The following is a 24,933-nucleotide window of genomic DNA, read 5'->3' as shown; positions in this document are numbered from 1 at the left end:
CCCAAATCATTTTACGAAGTCAACATCACATTGATACCCAAGCCAGGTAAAGATCCAACAAAGAACGAGAACTACAGTTCAGTATCTTGGATGAACATAGATACTAAAATTCTCAACAAGATCCTAGCAAACCGGATTCAGCAATACATCTCAAAAATCATCCACCATGACCAAGTAGGCGTCATTCCTGGGAGGCAAGGCTGGTTCAACATTCGTAAAACCATAAATGTAATTAAATACAACAACAGATGTCAAAACAAAAACCACATGATCATATCATTAGATGCAGAAAAAGCTTTTGATAAAATCCAGCACCCCTTCTTGATAAAAACCCTTGAACATCTAGGCATATGGGGAACATACCTCAAAATAGTAAAAGCCATCTACGAGAAACCCACAGCCAGCATACTCCTAAATGGACAAAAATTGGAACCAATTCCCCTGAAAACTGGAACTTGACAAGGATGCCCACTCTCACCCCTCCTGTTCAACATAGTATTGGAAGTCCTGGCTAGAGCAATCAGAGAAGAGGAGGCCATCAGAGGTATTCAAATAGGAAAAGAGGAAGTCATGTTATCTCTCTATGCAGATGATATGATTGTGTACCTTGAAAACCCAAGAGAATCTGTCAAAAGCCTCCCTACATTGATAAAGGCCTTTGGCAAAGTCTCAGGATACAAAATAAATGTACAAAAGACAATTGCATTTCTCTACACCAATAATAAACAAACAGAAACCCAAATAAAAAACACAATTCCATTAACAATAGCCACCAAAAAAAATGAAATACCTTGGCATCTTCCTAACCAGAGATATGAAAGACCTTTACAATGAAAATTACAAAACACTGCTCAAAGAAATCAAAGCTGACAATGAAGAAGTGGAAAAATATCCCATGCTCATGGATTGGAAGAATCAACATTGTGATGATGTCCATCTTACCTAAGGCAATCTACAAATTTAATGCAATACCCATTAAATTACCAACAACATTCTTCTCAGACCTAGAAAAAACAACACAGGAATTCATATGGAAACACAAACGTCCAAGAATAGCCAGAACAATCCTCAGCAAAAAAAAAAAAAAACAAAGCAGGTGGTATCACAATACCAGACTTCAAACTTTACTATAAAACTACAATCATCAAAATAGCTTGGTATTGGTACAGGAACAGGCATATAGATCAATGGAACAGAATTGAGATTCCAGAAGCAGAACCTCAATTTCTCAACCAACTCATCTCGACAAATCCCCCACCACCTACCACTGGGAGAGGAGAACCTATTCAGTAAATGGTGCTGGGAAAACTGGCTGACCACATGCAAAAGATTGAAACAGGACCCCTATCTATCCCCATGCACAAAGGTTAACTCCAAATGGATCAGAGACCTAAATGTAAAACCTCAAACCATAAGAACCTTAGAAAAGGAAGGAAATACTCTCATGGAAATCGGAACTGGCATCCAATTCCTGTACAAAACCAGAAACTCACAGGTCATAAGAGAGAAGATAGACAAATGGGACCTTATTAAACTGACAAGCTTCTGCAAGGCCAAAGAAACCATCAAGAGAGCAGGGAGACAGCCTACAGACTGGGAAAAAGTATTTGCCAACTCTAGGTCTGACAAAGGCTTAATATCTTGGATCTACAAGGAACTGAAATGTACTGAAAAGAAGAAAACAAACAACCCCATTATAAAATGGGCAAAAGATATGAACAGACACTTCACAAAAGAAGACATTCGAGCAGCCAACAAACACATGAAGAAATGCTCAACCTCACTAATCATCAGGGAGATGCAAATCAAAACCACACTGAGATACCACCTAACTCCAGTCAGAATGGCAATTATCAACAACTCAAAAAATAACAGCTGCTGGAGAGGGTGTGGTGAAAAGGGAACACTTCTACACTGTTGGTGGGAGTGTAAACTAGTGCAACCTCTATGGAAAGCAGTGTGGCAATTCCTAAAAGCTCTAAAAATTGACCTTCCATATGACCCTGCAACCCCCCTACTGGGAATATACCCTGAAGAACACAAATCACTCTATAAAAAAAGATACCTGCACACGTATGTTTATCGCAGTGCTGTTCACAATAGCAAGAAACTGGAAACAACCACGCTGTCCATCAAAAGAGGACTGGATTAAAAAAACGTGGTACATATACACGATGGAATACTACACAGCCATAAAAAAGAACAAAATCATGAATTTTGCAACAACCTGGATGGAACTAGAGTCTATAATACTGAGTGACCTCTCACTGAAACAAAGATCCGAGTATCACATGTTCTCACTCATATATTGGACCTTGAACAGAAAATGACTGATGGTACTGGGAAACTATGGGGGGGAGGGGGATGGGATTAACAGTAGCAAATATCTGTCTGGGGATGGGAAAACACCTCTTATCAACAGGGTGCCTGAATGAAATGTAATTGTACACCTAACCCTTAACTGTACCCCACAAAACTATAATAAAAAATATATATTGATTAATAAAAAATATATAAATAAATAAAGATGCATTGCCTTAATAATTTGCTTTTCAAAAAGCAATCAGGGGAAAATGGAAAATGTTACAGGTAGAGGTAAAGTTCCATTACACCACTCTTTCCTCTTCTCCTTTTTATACTTAGGAAAATCGGTTCACTCCTTCACTGTTTATGGATTCTCCGAAAGGTTCCTCCCACTTTTCACTACTAATAAGAGTGCTTCAACAAGTAAGAAGTACAGGTTTCTTTTTTCCACTGTATAACATTTTCTAAGGTATATTCTTAAAGGAAATATACCAAAATATTTATATTTTAAACTCAGGGATTAGGGAAGAACTAATAGATGCTTGTTGCATTTGTTTTGTACTTTTATGTCTCAAATATTTTATAAGATAAAATGCATGAAAAATAAAGCAGATGAATGAAATGCAATATTTCATGCTTTTCTCTTAAAATTTAAATAAATTGCCATTATTTGGTTAAATATACATTGCAAAAGCAGTGTGCCATCGCTGAGGTCAAAACATCTCAAACCAAACTATTGCTTAGTACACCAAAAGCTTTAGTGATTTATACCTTGTAGTTGGGCTTATGATAACAGGTCTTAGGCAGAAGACATCGATCCACTTTCATTGACATCAATTACTTGGCAATTGCCTAGAAATTTCCACAAAATTTTCAACTCACGTAATTTATATGTATTTATATAAAATGTTAGCAAAAATTGTAATTGTGAGAAAAGACTTCTTTCTTCACTTTGGCCAAACAGGAAGAATATTTTATTTTATGGGTTAAAAAGACATATTTCTATGCTTGATAATTTAAGCCAGGAAATGGAAAATTAAAAAGAAGAAGCATCTTTAAACTAATAATTAACTGCATAAGACCCTTTCTGTAAATTTTTATCAGGCTTTCAGTTTTGTTATTGGTCGTTGTGAGAGACCAATCAAAATCCTCCTTCATGATCCATCAAAGCCTTTGGTTCTGACAATTAATCATTCATTTTTTCCCCTTTCTCTAGGGAAAAGACAAAATTAATAAACTGTAACTATTAAGCAATTTATACCCAGTTTTATGTGTCACCTCCCAGAAATTAATCATAACGCCAAAAGAAAAGAGCACATGCAGTGTTTTCCTTTTTCAAAGTTTAGCTAAAAACAAAACAGAAAAATAAAACAAAATCTTTACCAGAAATATGGCATACTAGCTTTTAAATGATTTTCAGAAAGAATTTAAAGGGAACTGTCCCTTGGTACTTCCAATGAGATTAAAAAGTTACAACTGAACAACACCTGTCATTTCTACCATGAAAAAGTAAAAAAAGTTAGAAGATCTCCTCACTTTAAAGTCATCACCTAGTCATTGTTCTTTCCCCCACCCCAATTTGCTTGTAATTTGTGGATAAATCTTAGTGACATACTATGTCCCGGGTAGGAAAAAGAAGGGACAATAAAGATTACTTGACTAGACTCTGTCTCTTGGAATCCGTATACTTCTATCTTTTTATATTTGAAAAATATCCAGGTAATGTTGGTTCAAAGAAGAGAATTGGCACTACTTCTGTCAAGTTTCTAAGAGAACGGTATAATATTAAGCTACCAGAGAAAAGGAAAGAAAACTTCAGCGTGATGAGGCGTTATTCTATAAGATGCTTTTCTCCCTCAAGCATTTGCTAATTCTAGGCACAGGCTGAATTATAAAAAGTAAAAATGATTGGAAACTTGGCAGGAGACATAGGATATGTGATAAACAATTCAAAGATCTAGCATACCTCAATATGTAGCTGGAGACCTGCAGAGACAAGGAGAGAAAAATGAGAGTTACAATATTTGTAGCGATGATGTCCAAATATTTTCCAACACTGGTAAAAGACAGTATGCTACAAATCTTTAAAACTCCAAGCAGCATAAATACATAAAAGTCTACCTAATAATATCATAGTAAGACTGCCAAAAAACAAAGAAAAATAATTTCTTAAAAGCAGCCATTGGCAGTAGTGGGAAACTGCTGGAGGCGAGGGGCGGTGGGATTGGCAGTCGTGGGAAACTGCCAGGGGAGGGGGGTGCACACCTCATCAACAAGGGTACCTGCATAATGAATATTTGCATACCTAATCCTGAATTGTACCCTACATCTTTAAAATACAAAACTAAAAGAAAAAGAAAGAAAGAAAGTCAATGGAGGGCTCTAAGCAAGGAAGTGATGAAAAAACAAAAGCAGCCATAAATAAAAGACACATTAGCTTCAACAAAATGGTAAGACTATAGCTTTTTCAACAGATTTGACATCAACTAAAAGACAATAGACTGATAGAAAAGGTCTATGTTATTATTACTTTCACTCAAAAGAAGGTCCAATCCAGTATAATAAGACTAGGAAAATAAATTAAGAACTAAAAAGAATACATTAAAAGTATTATTTGCATAGAAAATTCAAAAAATCTACAAACTGTTTAAGCTACCGCATGAATTTAGCAATATGGCTGGACAGAATGTCAACAAGCACAATAATTTGTATTCATATTCCTAAAATAAATAAAAATACAAATATTAAAAATTTTACGATTTAAAATAACTTAAAAACCATCAAATGCCTAGGAAAAATCTAACAAAAGATGTGGAAGATCTCAACACCAAAATTTACAAAACAATGTTTATTTTAGAACAGCTTAAGAAATCTTAAATAAATGGAGAAATATACCTGGTACATGAATTGAAAGACTCAGAATTTTAAAGACACTGAATCTCTATAGATTGATTTGTATATTTAAGACAGTCTCAATCAAGATCTTAGTAAGCAATCTTATGGTTTTGCTCTGTTTTTTGTAGTTCTTGAAAATCTGATTCTGAATTTCTATATGGAAATACAAATAAGGCATCAAAACTATCTTAAAGAAGGAATACTAGCTAAAGAACTCATACAACCAGTAATCAAGTCTATTTTTAAATTAAATGAGAAATTGTAGTGTAAGTTATAAGAATCACATACAGAACAATAAAACTGTTGGGTAATTGGACATTGAAGAGAAAAACATAAAACTTGAATCATACTTCCCACTCCATGCAAAAATCCATTTCAAACAGATTGGAGGTCTAAATGTTGAGAATCAAACAGTAAAGCTCCCAGGGAGGAAAATAAACACCATCATAATAATGTCATAACGACGGGAGAAGCAATGATTTCTTAAGCATGATGCAAAAATCTATAACTACAAAAATATTACAAATAAAATATGAAAACAAGTAACTTCTTTCATGAAAAGACAACATTAAGAGTGAAAAACTAGCCGGGTTCGGTGGCTCATCCTGTAATCCCGCGCTTTGGGAGGCTGAGGTGAATGAATTGCCTGAGTTTGCAGATTCGAGATCCGCCTGGGCAACTTAGCGAGACCTCATCTCTACAATAAATGAAAAAAATTACCTGGGCGTGGTAGTATGCGCCTGTAGTTCCAGCTACTTGGAAGGCTGAGGCGGAAGGATTGCCGGGGCCCAGCAGGTCGAGGCTGCGGTGGCCGGGAGCGTGCCACTGCACTCCAGTCTGGGTGACAGAGTGAGACTCCAACTCAAAAAAAAAAAGAAAAAGAAAAAAGAAAGAAAAAGAAAAAGAGTGAAAACTAGCCCTCTAGGCAAGGAGGAGATATTTATAAGACACATATGAACATCTAATGAGTACGAAGACACATGTGAATACCAACCAAGGCTTAATATCCAGAATATATTAAGAATTCTTACTAATTAGTAAGAATAAGTCAGACAACTGAATTAAACATGGACAAAAGACTTAGTCACTTTACAACAAGGATATTAGAATCACCCATAAGTACATGGAGAGGTGCTCAATCTCATTAAACATCAAGAAAACATACCCACCAGACTGCCAAAAATGAAAACATAGACAATACCAACTGCTGCCTGTGTATAAAGTAGTTAGGGTTTTGTATTACTGCTAAAGCGAGTGTAAATTGGCACAACCACTTTAGAAAATTTTACAGCCGGGCTCGGTGGCTCAGCCTGTAATCCCGCGCCTTTGGGAGACTGAGGTTCGAGACCCGCCTGGGCAACTTGGCGAGACTTCATCTCTACAATAAATAAAAAATTAGCGGGGCGTGGTAGCCTGCGCCTATAGTTCCAGCTACTTGGAAGGCTGAGGTGGAAGGATCGCCGGAGCCCAGCGGGTCGAGACTGCAGTGGTCGGGAGCGGCCACTGCACTCCAGTCTGGGCAACGGAGTGAGACTCCAACTCAAAAAAAACCCGAAAACTTTTCAGTGGTATCTACTGAAGTTGAACATATTCATAACTTATAACATAACATTTCCAGTTTCCATATTAAATGACAGAAATTTATACATAGATGTTCATTAAAAACATGCACCAAAGGACCTGCATAGTGAACATTTGTATATCAAACCCTGAATTGTACCCCACATCTTTAAAATGAAAAATTTTTAAGTTAAAAAAAATGCACCAAAATATTCTTTCCTTGTAGCACTATTTGTTATAGCCATGATACATTTTTTAAAACACTGGAACAATCAAGAATATAATAATTAAAACTGATGTAATAAACATACCTAAATAAAACTAATAAATAGATATGAAAATAGATGTAATAGATAAAACTGGATTATCAAGAACATAATAGATGGTTAAATGATGTTTTTGTCAAACATGTAAAACTATACCACAATGGAAACCTGACAATTAGTGTTATAGGTAACAAAATTAATGAATTTCACAAATGAAATTTTGAAAAAAATGAACCGGACAGAAGGACATGTTGCATGATACTATGTATAAAAACTTCAAATACTGATCTGTGGAATTAGAAGTTGAGCAGTAATTACCTTTGGGGACGTAGGGACTTTTAGGGCATGAGGATACCTATTGGAGTTCTATTTCTTGATCTGTGTGACGGTTGCTTGTCTGTATTCATTGCAGAAAATGTCATTAAGCTATACACTTGTGAATTGTGAGATTTTCTACATGTATGTTACACTTCAATGAAATTTTAATCAAGAGGAAATCAACCTGGGAGGTAGATTCTCCTTTGTTATTCATAATTGTATAACACCAAGGGAAGTATTCTTGCTGGTGCATAGGTCCCATGGGGCCAATGAAAGGTTGCAAATAAATGAATGGAGAAGTAGAAGGCATGTGATTATGAAAGTGCTAATACTGACAACTGATTCAAACCTTCCCATTGTCTCTAATTTTTTTTAACAGTTCTTTACTGTCAATGATATAAAAACTGTCAGGGCTATTGTCTATGTAGTTATAAATATTATCTGTACTCAATTCAATCATTTATTAAATAGCATTCTACCCAGCATACTGTGAAGTTTTATTATTGAGCTGAAGAAAAACAAAAGAATTCCTGGAAATTCCTAGGTAAAAGAGGAACCATATCTGAACTACATAATGCAGGGTAGCAGATGCCAACAACAGCTAGAATGCAGAATTGTTTGCCAGATATTGAGACAAATATTTGTATTTTGAGGAACATATTTATAGAAATTTCTATCATGGCTTCTATTTCAGTTGGCAGAGTGATTTTCACAAAATATTTCAAGCATCAGATGATTTAAGTCACTACACCTAGATGGTGTTAATGTATCCCTATGAACACAACTACATTGTAATCAACATTCTTGCAGAAAGAAGCTATGGGAAAATTTTTAAAATAATTTTCCTTCCACATATTAGACATTTGCTTCTCAAAAGCAATCTAATAATTATAAACATTTTGACAGACAAATGAATAGACAGATACATTTGCATGGCAGTGCAAGGTGATAAAACATTCAAGTATGACAGACATGTCACAGAAGTTTTGATTATACCACCTGACCACCAGTAAAAAAATGGAGAAAGCACACCAACTACACATCAAATAGGCACCCTGCTGACCAAATGGCCTTTTAAAATTCCATTGCTGGATAAATTTTTAAAACCTTTCAAATCGTGCTGTCTGTTTTTTATAGCAATTACAAAATACCTATTGTATCTGGAGATTGACTTCAAAGCCATCATTTCAAGTTTACTTTGTGTCTTAAGGAATTCCATAGCAGAAACAACTTGGAGGACTGGGCAAAGACTGATCCTTTTGCCCTTTGCTATATAGGGAATCGGTTGCCCCATTTTCTACAATATTTATGTCTTCAGAAAGGAGAATGCCTTCCTGAAAAACAGGATATTGGTTTCCTCACAGTACACAGAAAAGAAAGCATAGCTCTTGGATACTGTACGATAAACCAATCAATAAAAAAAGAACTCATAATTATTGAGTGTCAGATACTTTATTCTCACAACAATCCTGTAAGGGCATCATTATTAACCTATTGGACAAATATAATTTTAAAAATGCTTAAAGAAGCAAATACAAGGGAGCACCCTCCCCAAACGGAATTATCTTTTAAGAGGGTTGACCCTAGGTAGCATGCTCAGGATTTGTTCCGCCAGATCAAATGTTTTCATCTAGAAGTTTTCGTCTAGAAGTTTTGAGAAGTTTATGTCTTGGTTTGCAGAAAAAACGTCTGAGTTGTGGCAAACAGGTGACTGATACTTCTACCATGACAACAGCACCTTCCCACACCATGCTGAGTGTTCACCAGTTTTAGACCCAAAACAGCATGACTCCATTCTGCAACCTCCTATTCACCCAGTCTCACCCTGAGTGACTTCTTTTGTGTTTTCCTGGATTTAAAAGTCCTCAAAGGGAACCGTTTTGCCAATGTGGAAGAGGTGAAACAAAAAACAGCAGAAGCACTAAGAGGCATCAAAATTGATGAATTCAAAAGCTGTTTTGAGCAGTGAAAAAAGCATCTTGATAGCTGTATTGCACCAAACAGAGAGTACTTTGAAGGTGATTGAAGTTTAAACATGTAAGAATAAATGCACAATTTTTTTATAAACAAATTTTGGAATTTGGGGAGTTTCCTCACACTGTGTACAAAATCACACAGCTGGTAAATGTCATTTCTTGGAGGAATAAAGCCTCATTACCTATGTTGTGCCTCTGCCATCTTCCTGTTCCAGTATTTAAAAGACTTCTAAACTCACCAGCAAGACAAAGACAGCTTGGTACATTCAAAATTATATTTGCAATATTGCTTTAATTCAACTGACTTGGGACAGCTTTTGAAGGTAGACCTATTATATGTGCTGGAGAAAGTTCTGAACTTTGAGTAGTTCATCAGGTTGTAGTCCTGTCTCTAGCTGTATAGCCACCTGGAAGTCACTAGTCTCTAAGCCTCAGTTTTTCCAGTTTGCAAAATGAGATCATTGGACTCAATGCATAGTTTTTGAGCTACTTGTTATTGTTTTATGAGTTACACAGAGTTGGCTTTGAGACTCCTATGTGGTTGATTGAATATAATGGTCCAAATTCTTCTTTCTTCTGGAACAAAATTATATATGCACACCTTTAGAGTGATATTTTGATGAGTAGCATGCTCTTTCTTTCTCCTTGACTTTGGTCTTGGCCAATATAAATTGTCTTAGCCAGGAGATATCAGCAGACATGATGTGATCAGAGCCTTGAAATGTCCCTCTTATACTTCATAATCTGCCATGAGAACAGCCTCCCTAGCCGGGCTCGGTGGCTCAGCCTATAATACCACGCCTTGGGAGGCTGAGGTGAGTGAATTGCCTGAGCCCGCGGGTTCGAGACCTGCTTGGGCAACTTGGCGAGACCTCTTCTCTACAATAAATCAAAAAAAAATTAGCTGGGCACAGTCGCGCGCGCCTGTAGTTCCAGCTACTTGGAAGGCTGAGGCGGAAGGATCGCCGGAGCCCAGCAGGTCGAGGCTGCGGTGGCCGGGAGCAGCCACTGCACTCCAGTCTGGGTGACAGAGTGAGACTCTAACTCAAAAAAAAAAAAAAAAAAGAACAGCCTCCCTGTGCTATGGCCTGTTACTTTAACCCGAACCCACATGAGATGCATGGAAGAGCAGAGCCTAACAATTCAGTTGACAGCCTAAAACAAAGCTGCCCAGAAAAGCCTTGCCTTTATCAGCCAACTCTCATGAGAACAGATGCTTACTGAAGCCAGTTACTGAGTTTATAAGGGTATATACAGCAAAAACTTTCTAAGAAAAAGCATTAAGGCATGACGTTGCTGGAGAGGATGTAGAAGACTCACTGCTGCTTCAGGTTTTTCTATGTATTGGGTAACCTCATGACCTTTCAATTGAAGAATGGGTTTCCCAGCTAAAAGTTTTGAAAACATGGAAATGATGATTACTTACTTTGATAAATAAGATTTCATGATTCAAATATGAATTATAAAAATAAAAATAATAGAACACTAGAAAATGATGTAAGACCAACTATTTTAAGTTCATCAAGGGACCTTTCAGGAAACAAACATGGACCAAAATATTTTCTCACATAATAGGGATTACAATCTGATGATACTAGATTTCAGTATCTACCAATATATGCCATTTAATTTTTTTTTTCAGGGCTGGGCTCGGTGGCTCAGCCTGCAATCCCAGCGCTTTGGGAGGCCAAGGTGAGTGGATTACCTGAGCCCGCGGGTTGGAGACCCGCCTGGGCAACTTGGCGAGACTTCATCTCTACAATAAATAAAAAAAAAATGAGCTGGGCATGGTAACACGCACCTGTAGTTTCAGCTACTTGGAAGGCTGAGGCAGAAGAATCACTGGAGCCCAGCAGGTCGAGGCTGCAGTGGCCGGGAGTGACCACTGCACTCCAGTCTGGGTGACAGAATGAGACTCCAACTCAAAAAAAAAAAAAATTTCTTTTGCAGAATAATAATATGGCATAGAAGACAATAAATAGGTTGGTAATTGATGAGAACTTAAATAATACATTTTCATTTTGGAAAGCTAGTCACTTGCTCCAGTGGGGAGAGGATTATAGGATTGTTTGCATTTTTTGTTGTTGTTTCTTTTTTTTTTTTAAATTTTTGCATCAGAAATGAACACCATATGCCTTAGAGGTGTCCAGAATCAGGGCTCTAGCCTTCCTACATCTCTGAATGCTCCATAATCCCTTCAGGACAAATGATGTCGCATGGTCAGCTGTGAAGAACCAGGAATTAGACTCAATGGTCCCAATTTCCACTTCTACTACTGCCCCATTACTAGTTGTCAACTCAAGTCATTGGATCTCTCCTAACCTGTGTTTTTACCTGGAAATGCGGCACCTGGCCCAGAATACCTCTAGCCTGCCTGACAGTTCCAACACCCCGAAAAGTCTTATGACAGTAACATCAGAAATGGTGTCAGAAAGCAATATCAGACTAGTCTAAGACTAATATAAATGTTTAGAAAGGACAAAAAAAGTCATGTTGGTTAGGTGGAGTAATGGACACAGAGTAAGATGAGGTCTGACCCATCCAAAAACCCATATGTGTACCCACATCATAACATCTCCACATTCTCCAGGACCAAAGGTGGAAAGTTTTTGTAAACTGAGGCTATGCTGTCAAAGTTAACAAGTATCTGCCTTAATCCCAGGCAGATAGTTCTCTCCTGGGCAAATATGATAATCAATTGTTCACAACATGTAATGTATTAATTTGTAACCATCCTATTTGGCTTTTTTTTTTTTTTTTTGACTTGAAAGTTTTTAGTTTATTAATCCATTCCTGAAAAATCCACACAATGACCACAGATGTCATCATTGCAGCGTCTTTACTCTTCTGACTTTTTTGCCAGCACCAACATTGACCTTTGGAGTCCCTGTAACTTTCTTCATTCTGTTCTTGCGTGCCTTTCACTGCTTTCCTGAAGTCTTTTTCTTCTCATCTAGGCCATGTTTTGCAAGTCTGTGTTTGGGTTGATTTTTCTTTGCATAATCTAATGAGTAATAAATCACACCAAAGTCAGTTGTCTTCTCACTACCAACATGAGTTTTGAATCCAAATACAAAGATGATATTCGGTGTGGTCTGGTACACTTTGGCTAGTTTCCCCAAATTTCTTTCTTAGATGCTCCTGCCTTCCTGGGTGAAGGAAATCAATGATCATTTGTTTCCTTTGAAGTAGTTGGTTGGACATGAGTTTCCTGGTCTGGATAGTTTCTGTGTCATTCAGGATAGCGTCTGATCCTCAGGCAGCCAGAGAGGAAAAAAGTTTGCATGTTATTTAAAAATACAAATTTGTTGCAAACATTCTAAAATCAGGAGTTTTCTTTTTTTTAAATTTTTAATTTTAAAGATGTGGGTTACAATTGAGGGTTAAGTATACATGTGTTTATTATGCAGGTACCCTTGTTGACGAGTTTCTATAAAACACTGGAAAATATGACGATGTATGGATCTATACTCTGATGCAGCAATAACTATCCAGAGGTGAGAAGGCGCTTCCCCATCGAGATAGAATCTGGATTTTGGTTGGTTATCAATAACTTTGCTCCTTGTCGTTTACTCATTCCGGGTGCCCCCTGGCCCCCATTTGTGAGCTCTAAGAGAGACTCAAGGAAGACAGGGCAGTTACCGCAGCCTTTCAAGGAATATGCCTGTAAAGCAAAAACAGTGGAGCAGGATGAATTGTGTTGGGAATAAACATTTTAGATCCCCAGAGGAGCCAACATATGCAGCATAAGAAATTCTCATAAATCTTGAGTACCTCAATCAGAAACCATTAAAATTTCCCAAGTCTAAACAGATTGAGCTAAATTGACTCGTTTTGCTTTTTTTCATATTTATTTGTATGGAAGCCCATCTTACCCCAAAGGCCACTTTAATGTCACACAAATAATGTGAGTTTTCTGAAATTGTATCTAGATTGGTAAGGAATCAGTTTCAGTTTTCTACCTAACTTGAGTTTCAGTTTTGTCACTAGGTCTTCCAGCAAGAAGTTGGCTCTAGCTGTAAAATATTTTGTTTCCTCTCTAACCACTTAGGGTAGTAGTTCTTAAAATTTTAGGTATATTAGAATCATTTGGAGATCTTGTTAAAACACAGATTGCTAGGCCCTGTCCCCAGAGATTCTAATTGAGTAGGTCTGGGGTGGGGACTGGGAATTTGTATGCCTAATAGGTTCCCAGGTAATGCTGATGCAGTGGATCCAGAAACGATGTTTTGTTTTGAGAAACTGTAATAAATGACCTTGGACAGGTTAACTTTATCCATCTGGCTTCAGCATTCTCATTTGTAAAACAAGAGTGGCATTTTATCTCCGCTGAAGTTGTTTTTTTTTTTTTTCCCCATCAAAGAAGAGTGAAGAACTATCTTAAAAATTGGTTTATTATTTCCTTGTACCAGAACCTTAGTGCAATTGTGGTTCTTTTCTTTGTCTACATGCAATGTGTTGAAACTAATTTGAGATGTCTTTGCTGGAAAGAATACATTATTGTTGCTTTCTTAGCATTTCTCTTTTTTTTTTTTTTCATCTCTGTATGTCTTCAGAAAGTGGAGAAGAATGTGAAAACTTGCCCTTCAAATAACCCTGGATTCCTGGAGAGGTTGCTGAAAAATCATTTGCTAAATAATGACCTTTGCTTTGACATCTTATTAAGAGTAGGTGGAATGAAAAGAAACATGTTTTCTGACCATTTTAATAAAAACTGTGGCCTCCTGGGTTGCACTCAGTACATTGCAGCAAATCCTGGTGTTCTCATGCATGTGGCCTATCCTCCAGGTCTATAATACGTTCTGCAATGGGAATTTATGTTGAAGAGAAAAACTCTCCATCAATAATCCATGCCTTCTTTTACCTGGTCTTTATTAAATGAATTCCTACCAGCTACTTTTATTATTTTATTTTTCTTACCTGAATGACCGAAGTCTATAACACATGCTGAAATTTAATAATTTCATAGAAAACTAGAAGCGTAGCTTTGGGAATTCAGGCACATTCATATTCCATCTCAACTCAATTATTTGGGAACTAAATAAAACCTATAGGTTTTCCAGCAATGTTGATCCTATCATTAAGAAGCATAGCAGTGTATTTTCAAATCAATAAGTTTTAAGCCTTTGTTATCTTTTTTGTGTGTATTTTATTACCCACATTTAAAAAAAAAAAAAGTTTTAGATCTACATACATTTTAAAAGGTTTAAAGAAATGTTGCTGATAATATTTTTCTTTATCTTTGGCCTTAATTTTTGAAACAAAGGATAAATCAAATCACATTTTTTTGTGACGAATAGAGAGACATCCACTGTCTCTTAATTAATGAGCTTCATTGTGTTTTTGGCACAAGGATTCTACAGTTTAAAAGATGGTTCTAAATGAGCTTCGATGATTGATTATTTACTATAATCTTTCCTGTGCTAACTAATGAGGCACAGAGGCCATTACTGAGAAGTCAATACAATTTGATTCTGTCAAAATAAATTTCATTTGACTTATAATCTACCTTCAGGGTCACCAAGGACTGATTATGAATTTATTAGGGGTTGGCTTTCCTTAGAAGTAGTCTCCTTATACCCATAAATATAATCTAGCTTCTAGGCATCTAAATCCAAAGGCCATATCTCACTTATAGAAACACTACCATGGGATTTGTTCACTAAAGAGGCCCTTATTTCTCTTTACATTTTCCTTCATGGAAAAAAAAGCCAAAACTTTGCATATGTATTCCAACCCCCTGCATAATTATATGAGTGTGCATAAATACATAAGCATACTTTTATTGGGATACAGCATACGTAAAGTACACTAATCTTAAACATATAGCTTGAATTTCTACAAGTGCAAACATTTGTAGTACCTACCACTCAAATCAAGGTACAGAACACGTCCGTAATCCCATGCCCTTGCTAGTCAATATCCATCCACAACTGCCTACCCAGGTAACCCACATTTTAACTTCCATTACCATCAAATAGCTTTGCCTGTTTTTTTAAGCTCTCGTAAATGGCATCAGACAGGTTGTACTCTTTTGCATCTGATTTCTATCACACAGCTTGATATCTCTGAGATTGATTCATATTGTTGTGTGTATCAGTAATTTGTACCTTTTCGTTGCCAGGCAGTATTCTGTGTTATTGATAGATCACAATTTTTCCATCTGTTCTTCTGGTGATGGGCACTGAGGTTGTTTCCAGTTGCTGGCTGTTAGATTATGCGGCTGTGAATGTTCCTATACATGATATGTAAGCATCTTTAAGGTTCTTTGTTATCCACCTCAGAGGGCACTGGGCAAGTGAATTTTCCAGAGGCCCTTCTGTATTTTTCCAGTTTATGTCAAGCTGCATGTGTCTCTGGCAATATGTTTGATTCCATCTGGTTATAACCAAGGTATTTAGAGAAAATTTGAAAAGGGTCAACAATGAGAAGATCACCAATATGTTCCCACTTAACCCCCACAACTTATCTAGGCTGGGACTATCTAGAGCAGTTTCATGATATGACAATCTGAAAGTCATGAGAGATATCAGAAGACAAGCCAGGACCAGTACGTTCAGGCAAGTCTAACGTTATGCTTATAGTTAAAACCCAGACAGAGGGGGTCACACAGTTAGTGAAAGCCCTTTGTAGTGATTCTAATTCCTAGTAGAATTGGGAGTACAATTCAAGTTCTTGTGTTGCTCAGGACATGCTGCAAAAGGTGCCTGGCCAAGGAAGAGTTGATCAGTGATTTTAAGGTAAATGCCAATTGAGAAATCCAGGCAGTTTATGTTTACATTGATTGCTCCCCATTCTGGGGGACATAGTCGGCCCCTCCTCTGGGGATGTCTTGGCTGGAGAGCATTGGACAGGTACTATGGATGATAGAGGCAGAGCCATTTTGTGGGTTTATTTTCCTTCATAGAGAAAAAACAACAACAATAAAACTGTTCATACATATTCCAAAATCCAAAGTAGAGGGTTAGTCCTAGATCCTGAGAGGAGTAGTGAATTCCCTTCAATGTCACACTTCTCCCTTTCTTTCCTGCCTTCACAGTGAATGAAGAGCATTCTTTTGGAGGAAATAGGTCAGCAGAACTAGCCAGTTTTTAAAGGGACCCAGACTTGGTGTCTACACAATCAACCCATTGCAGTCCTATCACTTCCAATTAAAACAAATCCTTGCTTCCCGGCACCCTCTAAGACTGCTTACTAGCTGTGATGTGAGTTGCTTTCCCTTCTGATCTGTTCTTCACGCTCATTTTCAGTCATAAACCAATTTAGGATGGGCAAGGAAGCAGGAACACAATGTGATTTACTTTTTCCACCTGCCATGCTACAGTTGTGGAAGCTGAGCAGGAATTAGGAAGGGATGTTGTTGAGTCTTACTGGGAGCAATAATTCAGTTCTTATTGAGCTAATCCCTTTTGTTTTCCTGTTGGTAGATTCTCATGCCAGGTTCCACAATAGGGACTAGAAATGAACCAAGGTAGACAGAAAATAGAAGGGCTAGCAGAAATGAACTCAGCTCATTGTTATTCTGTAATTAATAAATCCCTTCTCTCAATTGTAACAGAATAAATCCCACAAATGTTTACTGGACACCTTTTAGGTTCTAGGGATACAAAGATAGCCCCAGTCTCTACCATCAAGAAAGTTTCTATTTAAAAGAACAGTTTGGGACAATGCATCTTTCATTTCTTTATCCATTCATTCAATAATGGATGCTGAGTCTATATATACTTCCAAAGTGCTCAGCATGCATAAATGAATATCTTTGGCCTCATGGTTGAGAACAGAGTTAACATAAAGCATAATAATAGACTAATAGAATCACATCAATAGTAAAAAGTGACTCTACAAATATCAGCCTCCTTCAGGATACAATGATGAACAAAACACTCAAGAATGAAGGTTTTTATGTTCTCCTGTGGATACAAGTAAACAAGAATATTACAGATTCTGGTAAGTTCTAAAGAGAGCATTAAAAATGTCATTAATGAAGAATACATAAATAATATTAGTGTAAACTGACCACCAATAATTAAATTTTTACAGAATCAACAGTATGCCTTTCACATCTATTTTCTTTATTTACTCCTCAAAATCAACACCATAAACTAAGTATGATATCCAATTTGAAAAACATTAAAAATGGGCTTCTGAGAGGTGAAGAGATTCCCCAGAGTCATACAGCATAACCAGCAGCAGCAGAGCCAGTGATTTGAACCCAGGTCCCTCTGCATCCAAAGTCAGAGCTCAAGTGTGTTGACAATTCAGTGGAGGAAATGTGTGTATTTGGAGTGGGGAGTGGAAAAACCCACCTGGTTGGTGGTGAGACTGAGATTATTTCCTAGAAGAAAACAGCTTTGAGAGAAGTCTTGATGGTCATCTCTGAGACAGGCAGTTGGGAGGGAGCTTGCCTGGCAGAACAGAATGCTTTCGTTATCACTGATTATCCACACTCAATAAGGAACTGAGTAGTTAATTTATGGGGGTATAAATTTAGTCTTAATTATACTTGAATTTCATTATGTACAGTCCCCACCACATCCTGCCCTTAGGTACAAGTGCAAAGAAGGGAAATGCAAGACTAGATGACTGATAGAAGCCTTTCCACGCATGTTACAAGTACGTGGTGGGGAAAGCTTTGTTCCATGAAGTCAATCAGGGACCCAGACTTCTCCCACCTCATCAAATTCATGAGGCATTTTAAAGCCTTATGAATAATTAACTAGCTCTGTAAACAAGCCAAAATGAATAAAGCCAATTTAAAAAGAAATACTTGCATAGGTAAGACAAATCTCAGAGATATTTAGCACCTACAAAGGGCTTTCCAAGCAAGCTGGCTGACTGCAGGCTGGTCATATTTGTAAAAAGGACTCACATGTTAGTGACCTTTGGACAGTTACCAGCCTACGGAGAAACTAATTCCTTGGAATTCTTTGCCTCCTTAATCACTGGAATTCTCAAAAATACGAATAAAATAACCACAAGAAAAGGAGCAGTGAGGTGTGGTGGGACAAATAATTCTATCCACCTAACCTGCTGACTGCACCCTGTTATCAGGCTCTGACCCAATCAAAAATCTGAACTGCAGTTTAGAAAGAAAGTCACCAGTGATCTTCTATATGGAATTAAAATGCAATTATTCAAGCTTTGGACCCTTGACCACACTGTGCCATCAGCTACTGTTCACTCAACGTGTCAGATAGCAATATGGGTTATAGGTCACAGAAGCAAACTTCTCAAGAAATGATAGCAAAAAGAAATGCAATTGCATACATGATCCTTCACAGAGAGGACAGAAGACAGGAGACTGGGACTGGAAGCAAGAAAAGGAATAGAACCCTTCAGCCTAGACCTACTGCAGCCAAAATGTCGCTTCATATACTGCTACTCAAGATAATGACAGGAGTAAGGAGGGCTTCTGGGCTTGCTTGTGTCCTATATCTACTACGGCTGGGGCAAGCCAGAAACAATCCAGGTAAGATTCTTCCTTATAAGAAAGCGAGGGCACTATGAGGAGATGGGAGGATGGAAGTGGCAGCCAAAGCAACATCCAATAGGCACTATGGCTTCTTGAAGTTTTTTCCTCCCATGGTGTACCACCGTCTTGATTTTGCTCTTTCCTTCCCATTCATTTCTTCCTTTATTCCTATATAACAAGATTCTTGATAACAGGAAAGATGTTTTATTCAATTTGATCTTCTGTAGCACCCAGAACAATGCCTGGAATGTAGCAGATACTTAACTGTTGATTGAATAAAAGAATGTGTGAATGAATGGATTTTTGTCACACATACTCCTTACCTACAAAACAAATTTAAACTGCCCAAGGGTGACAGGCAAGAAAAAAATCAATCCAAGAGAGTAATGTAGGTGATAGAAGAAGGAACAGCCTACAATACTGGCAAAAAGAAAAGTGATGGGAATTCACAGTGGCAGAGGTGATGGTCTTAAGAAAATCTCCACCCAAGACTGGACAGTCTTGAGGCTAAGCAAGTACCCAAAGTGCAGAGGATCTTTCCAGCAGTGTGGGCAAAGGAACAGAGATGCAAATAGGGTAGCTCAGGCACAAACTGCACGAGGTTTGATCCAGCTGTGATGGCGGATTCAGGAAGGGACTGGAGAGAGGTTAAACTGAAGAGGAGCAGTAAGGTGAAATTTAGATAGCAAAACTGGAGAGGAGTCAGACTGGAAAGGGGGAATTAGGGAATTAAGGATTAGGTTGGAGGTTGGGGACGCATTTGTAGGGTCTCCAAGGTATCTTGCTGCTTCCTTCTCAGTTTTGTCTTCTGCATATTCAGATTCTTCATTAAAGAAATTATTTCATACAAATTTAATTCTATGAGTAAATAGGTATATATACAGCTACGGCTTATGTCCCACTTAAGCATATGCGCAGTCCTAGGTGTCTACCTCAAAAAATCTGCTGCTAGTGACTTGGGGTAGCTCCTCCTATTTTTTTCCTATATATTTGCACATGCTTGTCTGTTGTTTTATATGATATCATGTCACATGTGACTTTGTTATTTAACGGTGTGTCTTGGAGATCTTTCCATGTTTCTGATGTAGAGTGACTGATTATTTTCCACACCCATACAGGATTTTGTAGGATGGCTCCATATCAGTTGATCTATGTGGCCACTCCCTTAGAAATCCACTGATTACAGCCAGTTTGAGCTACAATTACCACAATTGGGCATGCCTCCTGGGGACAGTCTCTAAGAAGAGCTATTGCTGGATGAAAAATTATGCTCATATATACTTTTAATAGATTTTGCCAGCTTGTTCTCCTAAGTAGCTATACCAGTTGACACTCCCACCAACAGTGCATAAGAGTTGTCCCGTTGAATTCTTTCAATTATTCCTCCTCCTGTTTCTTCCACATCCCAATCCACAAGGACTATCCATTTCTTTGAACAGATACAACACTTACTTTTTCCTGCTAATCACCTGACAACTAATGAATTCTGCCTGTTATTCTACTTCTTTCCCTAGAGAGGTTGTAAACTTACCTTGAACACGAGCCTTATTCTAGCCATATTTACATATTTGAGTATATGCATTACCAGAAACAGAACCAGCTCAGCAGTTATGAAATAACATTAGGAAGGCAGAAAGTAGTCTGGATTTCTGAATCTTAACACACTTTGTAGAACTCAGCTGACCTCACAAGGGTTGACAAAGCATTATGGATATCCTTTTTCAAAGGACTAAGAATTCATCACAGTTTAAATAGCACAAATGTATCTTCATTTTGCTATCAAGATTTTAGTTTATTACACTTGCTAGTCACACCTTCTTATTTACTTGTTTCTAGTGATAAATACTAGAATACCTGTTTCTTAATGACTGAGCATATACACAATAAAGAGATTCCTGTCCATTGGCTGCGGGTGTTTTACGGTATGCATTGCTGGAGTATTAACTTAGGGTTGCAACACTAAATGAGGTTTTCTTCTCTCCTAAATCTATGTCCTCAAAGCAGACTCCCAAGTCTGAGATTTGACCTGGCTCTCTAGTAAAATGTGGCCCAATAAACACACCAAAGTTACCAATCATTTAGCAGTTCCATCTGCTGTGAAAAGTAGTTAATAACAGAGTAGAGGGTTTCTCTCTGGAGCAGTAAAGGGTGACAGCATCCTAAGAATTGTAGCATTCACAATCTTTTCCCAGTTTAGCAACTTCCCATCATCATTGTTAAAATGCCAGTATCAAGAGAAAAGTGTTACCCCTGTGAAGCCAAGGAACTCATCAAGAGAAAGAGCAATGTAATATTTCAAGATCACCTCAAAGGACTCAGTTTGTATAGATCACAGAAACCTCTTCTTCCCTGGATAACTCTGTGGTGGCAGGGACTGAGGGTGTGGGAAGGAAGAATCTGATGTCTGTCATTACTAAAATGATATGTCTTGTATGGTGCAAAACACACACGATGTATTTTCAGAAGTTTTGACTGCTTTTAAATTTGGTAGAGCCAAGATCAGTAAATCGTTTTTTAATAGTTCCAGTGTGCCTCACTTTATATATCAAGGGACCACTATGAGTTCTGATTAGGTACTCTAAAAGGTTATAATAAAAAAGGATATGGGAAATCATCAAAGACAATCTTTAAAGCTATCTAGATGTACAGGAAAGAAACAAAGTCTTGATTCAGAAACCTGGATATGTAGTCTATTCTGTTTTATGATAACCTCAAATTCCTGGCAGTTAATTGGAGAAAAATGTCCAACTTTTCCAGTTGTTTACATTGTTTTCTCAATTCTGCTTTTATGTTAAGTTTCTATAACTTGAATATTTGCTGTTTGTTCATAGTCTTCACTGAATAATGGGAATGATGGTGAAGGCGATGAGCACTGGAGTTCATATTTGGGATGTTATTTTATGCAAACTCAATCTTCCTCCCTCACATTCTTAAAGCTCCACACATGCAGCCACAAGAAGCCAGTCTTTGAGATATTCAGTCAGCATTCAGTGCCCCTAGGGCTTGGTGCCAGCCACAGCACTTATTAATTCATAACCTCCCAGGGAGCAATTCTATGCATCAAATTGGGTACTTCTTTTACCTCAAATACAAAGATGAGCTCCTACTCTACTTAAAATGATCAGAACCACAAAAGAAAACTATAATGGAAATGAAGAATGTTATCAGATCCATTTATCATGGGGCTTTCCAAAATAGGATCCATAATAAAGCACTATCATGGGGGAGGAAATGAGAATACTGCAGGAAAAACCAGTGGACTGAGAGAGGCATTGCCCTGCTTTGTTTCTTGTATTGAGTCTTCTCATCTCAATATCAGTGATGAGTTTCTCTTGTGAGTCTCTAACAGCAAAGTATGCAGAAGCTGATCAATACCTGATAATTAATTGTTGAGATTTTTGTAACATTCTTTTTTCAAATATTTTGCCATTTAAAAACTCTATCCATTTATTTAGAAAGTGATCATAATCAGGCCCAATTTCCCTGAGCCCAAACCTTGGAGGGCAAATTTTGTCTAGAGTTCTTACTGTTACTAATTATTAGCAGATTATCAGTTACTATCAATCATTACCAGTTATTATCATTTATTATGCCAACAACTTATTGAGAGTCATAATTTTACACAGAATAGTATTTTTTAGTATCTTTCCAACCACTGAAGTATTGCCCTAAGGGGTAAAATGAGAAATTGGATTTGTTATCTTGGCAAAGGTTTTTGAAAATTTATATTCAAAGTAAGAACAAGGAAACTCAGGTAAAGGTTTTTCAAGACTCTGTGTCTATCCACTGTGGTAGTTGGTATATGTAAAATAATGAGAACAATACCACTGTTCTCCTGAGAATTCAAGTTAAGAGTTCACTGGAGAATTGCCTTTGATATTTATGCCTCAGTTGGTGAAAGCTGCTCAGGGAGTTTATCATATATTCTGATCATTTTATGAATTTAATTCCAATTGTTGATGTTTTAAGTAACGTCCTGTTCCAAATGGCATACTAGACCTTCTAGTTACAAAGATGAATAAAATGTAATTCCTGCCCTCAAGATGCTTACAAGTCAGTGAGAGTATAAATGATTTCATTGGATCATTAGAAAATAATATTAATAATTACATATGTGGTACTTGTATGTTTGTTTGATCCTTAGGATTTTAGTGTAGAATAGTAGGGTATTCCAATTCCTTTTTATTTGGAAAGAGTTTTAGTCTCAAGATGTATTGATTGCATGAAACCTCAAACCCAAAGTGCTGATAACCATGACTGTCAAACATGTTGTATATTTCAAGATAACTAAAGGAGAGGATTTTGAAAGTTTTTGCCACAAATAAATGCTAAATATTAGAGGTTATTAATATGTTAATTAGCCTGATTTGATTATTCCACAGTGTAAACATGTATCAAAACATTTCAATGTGCCCCATAAACATATCCAATTATTATTTGTCAATTAAAAAATGACCTAAAACTTTTTTTTTTTTTGAGTTGGAGTCTCACTCTCGCCCAGACTGGAGTGCAGTGGCCGCTCCCGGCCACCGCAGCCTTGACCTGCTGGGCTCCGGCGATCCTTCCGCCTCAGCCTTCCGAGTAGCCGGAATTACAGGCGCGCACTACCACGCCCAGCTGATTTTTTGATTTATTGTAGAGATGAGGTCTCGCCAAGTTGCCCAGGCGGGTCTTGAACCCGCAGGCTCAGGCAATCCACTCACCTCAGCCTCCCAAATGCGCGGGATTACAGGCTGAGCCACCGAGTCCGGCTGACATAAAACTTTTTAAGAGTATTGAAGAAGTCTTATAGATAGTAGGTATGTGGGTTTTATCATGAAAGAATGAAAAATTTTTCTTAGACCCTTAGTTCCAAACTGGACATAAATTCCCAAACTGGTTCTATCTCAAAGGATATTATAAAAATTAAATAAAAGCTCACCAGTTAGATTAAATTTTCCTGAGATGAGGTTGTCAAATAGTCAATAACCTGCATTACAGGATATCTTAATTATAGTAATCTTCAACTAACTTGGCATTAATAAAGCTCTACCCATGAGTACATATACTACGGGCATTGTATACAAATGTTTTAAGTGCTTAAAACCAGTTTGAAATAAAAATATTACTCAAAGAATATAAATTATGCTATTTGTTCATTTAGAATATAAAATCATCTCCTCATAGGTAATGCAGGAGTAAATTTTACCTCAATCCATGTTGGAATTGTGAAAAGATTAATAGGATTTAAATTAATGACACTTTAGTATACTTTTGCACGAATAAAGAATTTCCATGAAAAGACTCCAAGAGATACCATGCAATTAAAATCAATAGAAACATCATGTCACTTCCATTTTCCCCAATCCTCAATTAGCAGAAAAGAATCAGATAAACTCAATTCTTAATTTTTCATATAATGCTTTGTATTATCTGATCATACTCTGTCTCTATTCACCACTCATTCTTTATACCAATATTTCAACCAAAACAGCCTAAATATTCTACCTACACTTTCTTTTGTCTTAGTTCTCTTTACCTCTAGGACCTAGCACAGCACTTAGCACATGGAAAGTAGTCTGAGAACTGATCTAAAATCCTCTCTGTGCTTACTCTGATATTCATCCAATCCAGGATTTCATTTCTATCTTTCTTTGTTGAAGACTGAATAGATATCTCCTCCTGAAGTCTTCAGCAATCTCGGTTTACTGTGCTCCTTCAGCATTTTACTTGCTCTGCTAGTACAATCCACACTCTATTCTGCTTTACAACTAGTTGTGTACATGACAATATGTCCCTTCACACATTACAATATAAGCACATTAAAATAGACATGCTGTGAGTTCAGAGGTTGTTTCGTTTCTCTTTACATTCCCTGCCTTGTAGAGCTCCTGTATATCACTGATGAGCAAATCTTTTCACTTGCTCTAGAGACTTCCATTTCTGAATGTAGTGTTCCCCCGGCGTGAAAAACAGATGCATTGACCAATGTCTGGTCTTTTTACTTTGAAGTTGTATCATTTCCCATGGTTTTTAATATTACACTTGAACATAATAGTAGTATCCTGAGTAACTATGTTCCTTTATTTCTGTCAATGGACTTTGGAACTCAGCATATTAAGTTATTTCAATTTTCATGAAAATTGAAGCAAAGATATGAAAA

This window comes from Carlito syrichta, unplaced genomic scaffold (genome assembly GCF_000164805.1).
Source record: "Carlito syrichta isolate Samal-C Ts95f unplaced genomic scaffold, Tarsius_syrichta-2.0.1 Scaffold313410, whole genome shotgun sequence".
Lineage (NCBI taxonomy): Eukaryota > Metazoa > Chordata > Mammalia > Primates > Tarsiidae > Carlito > Carlito syrichta.
This window is presented reverse-complemented; position numbering follows the sequence as displayed.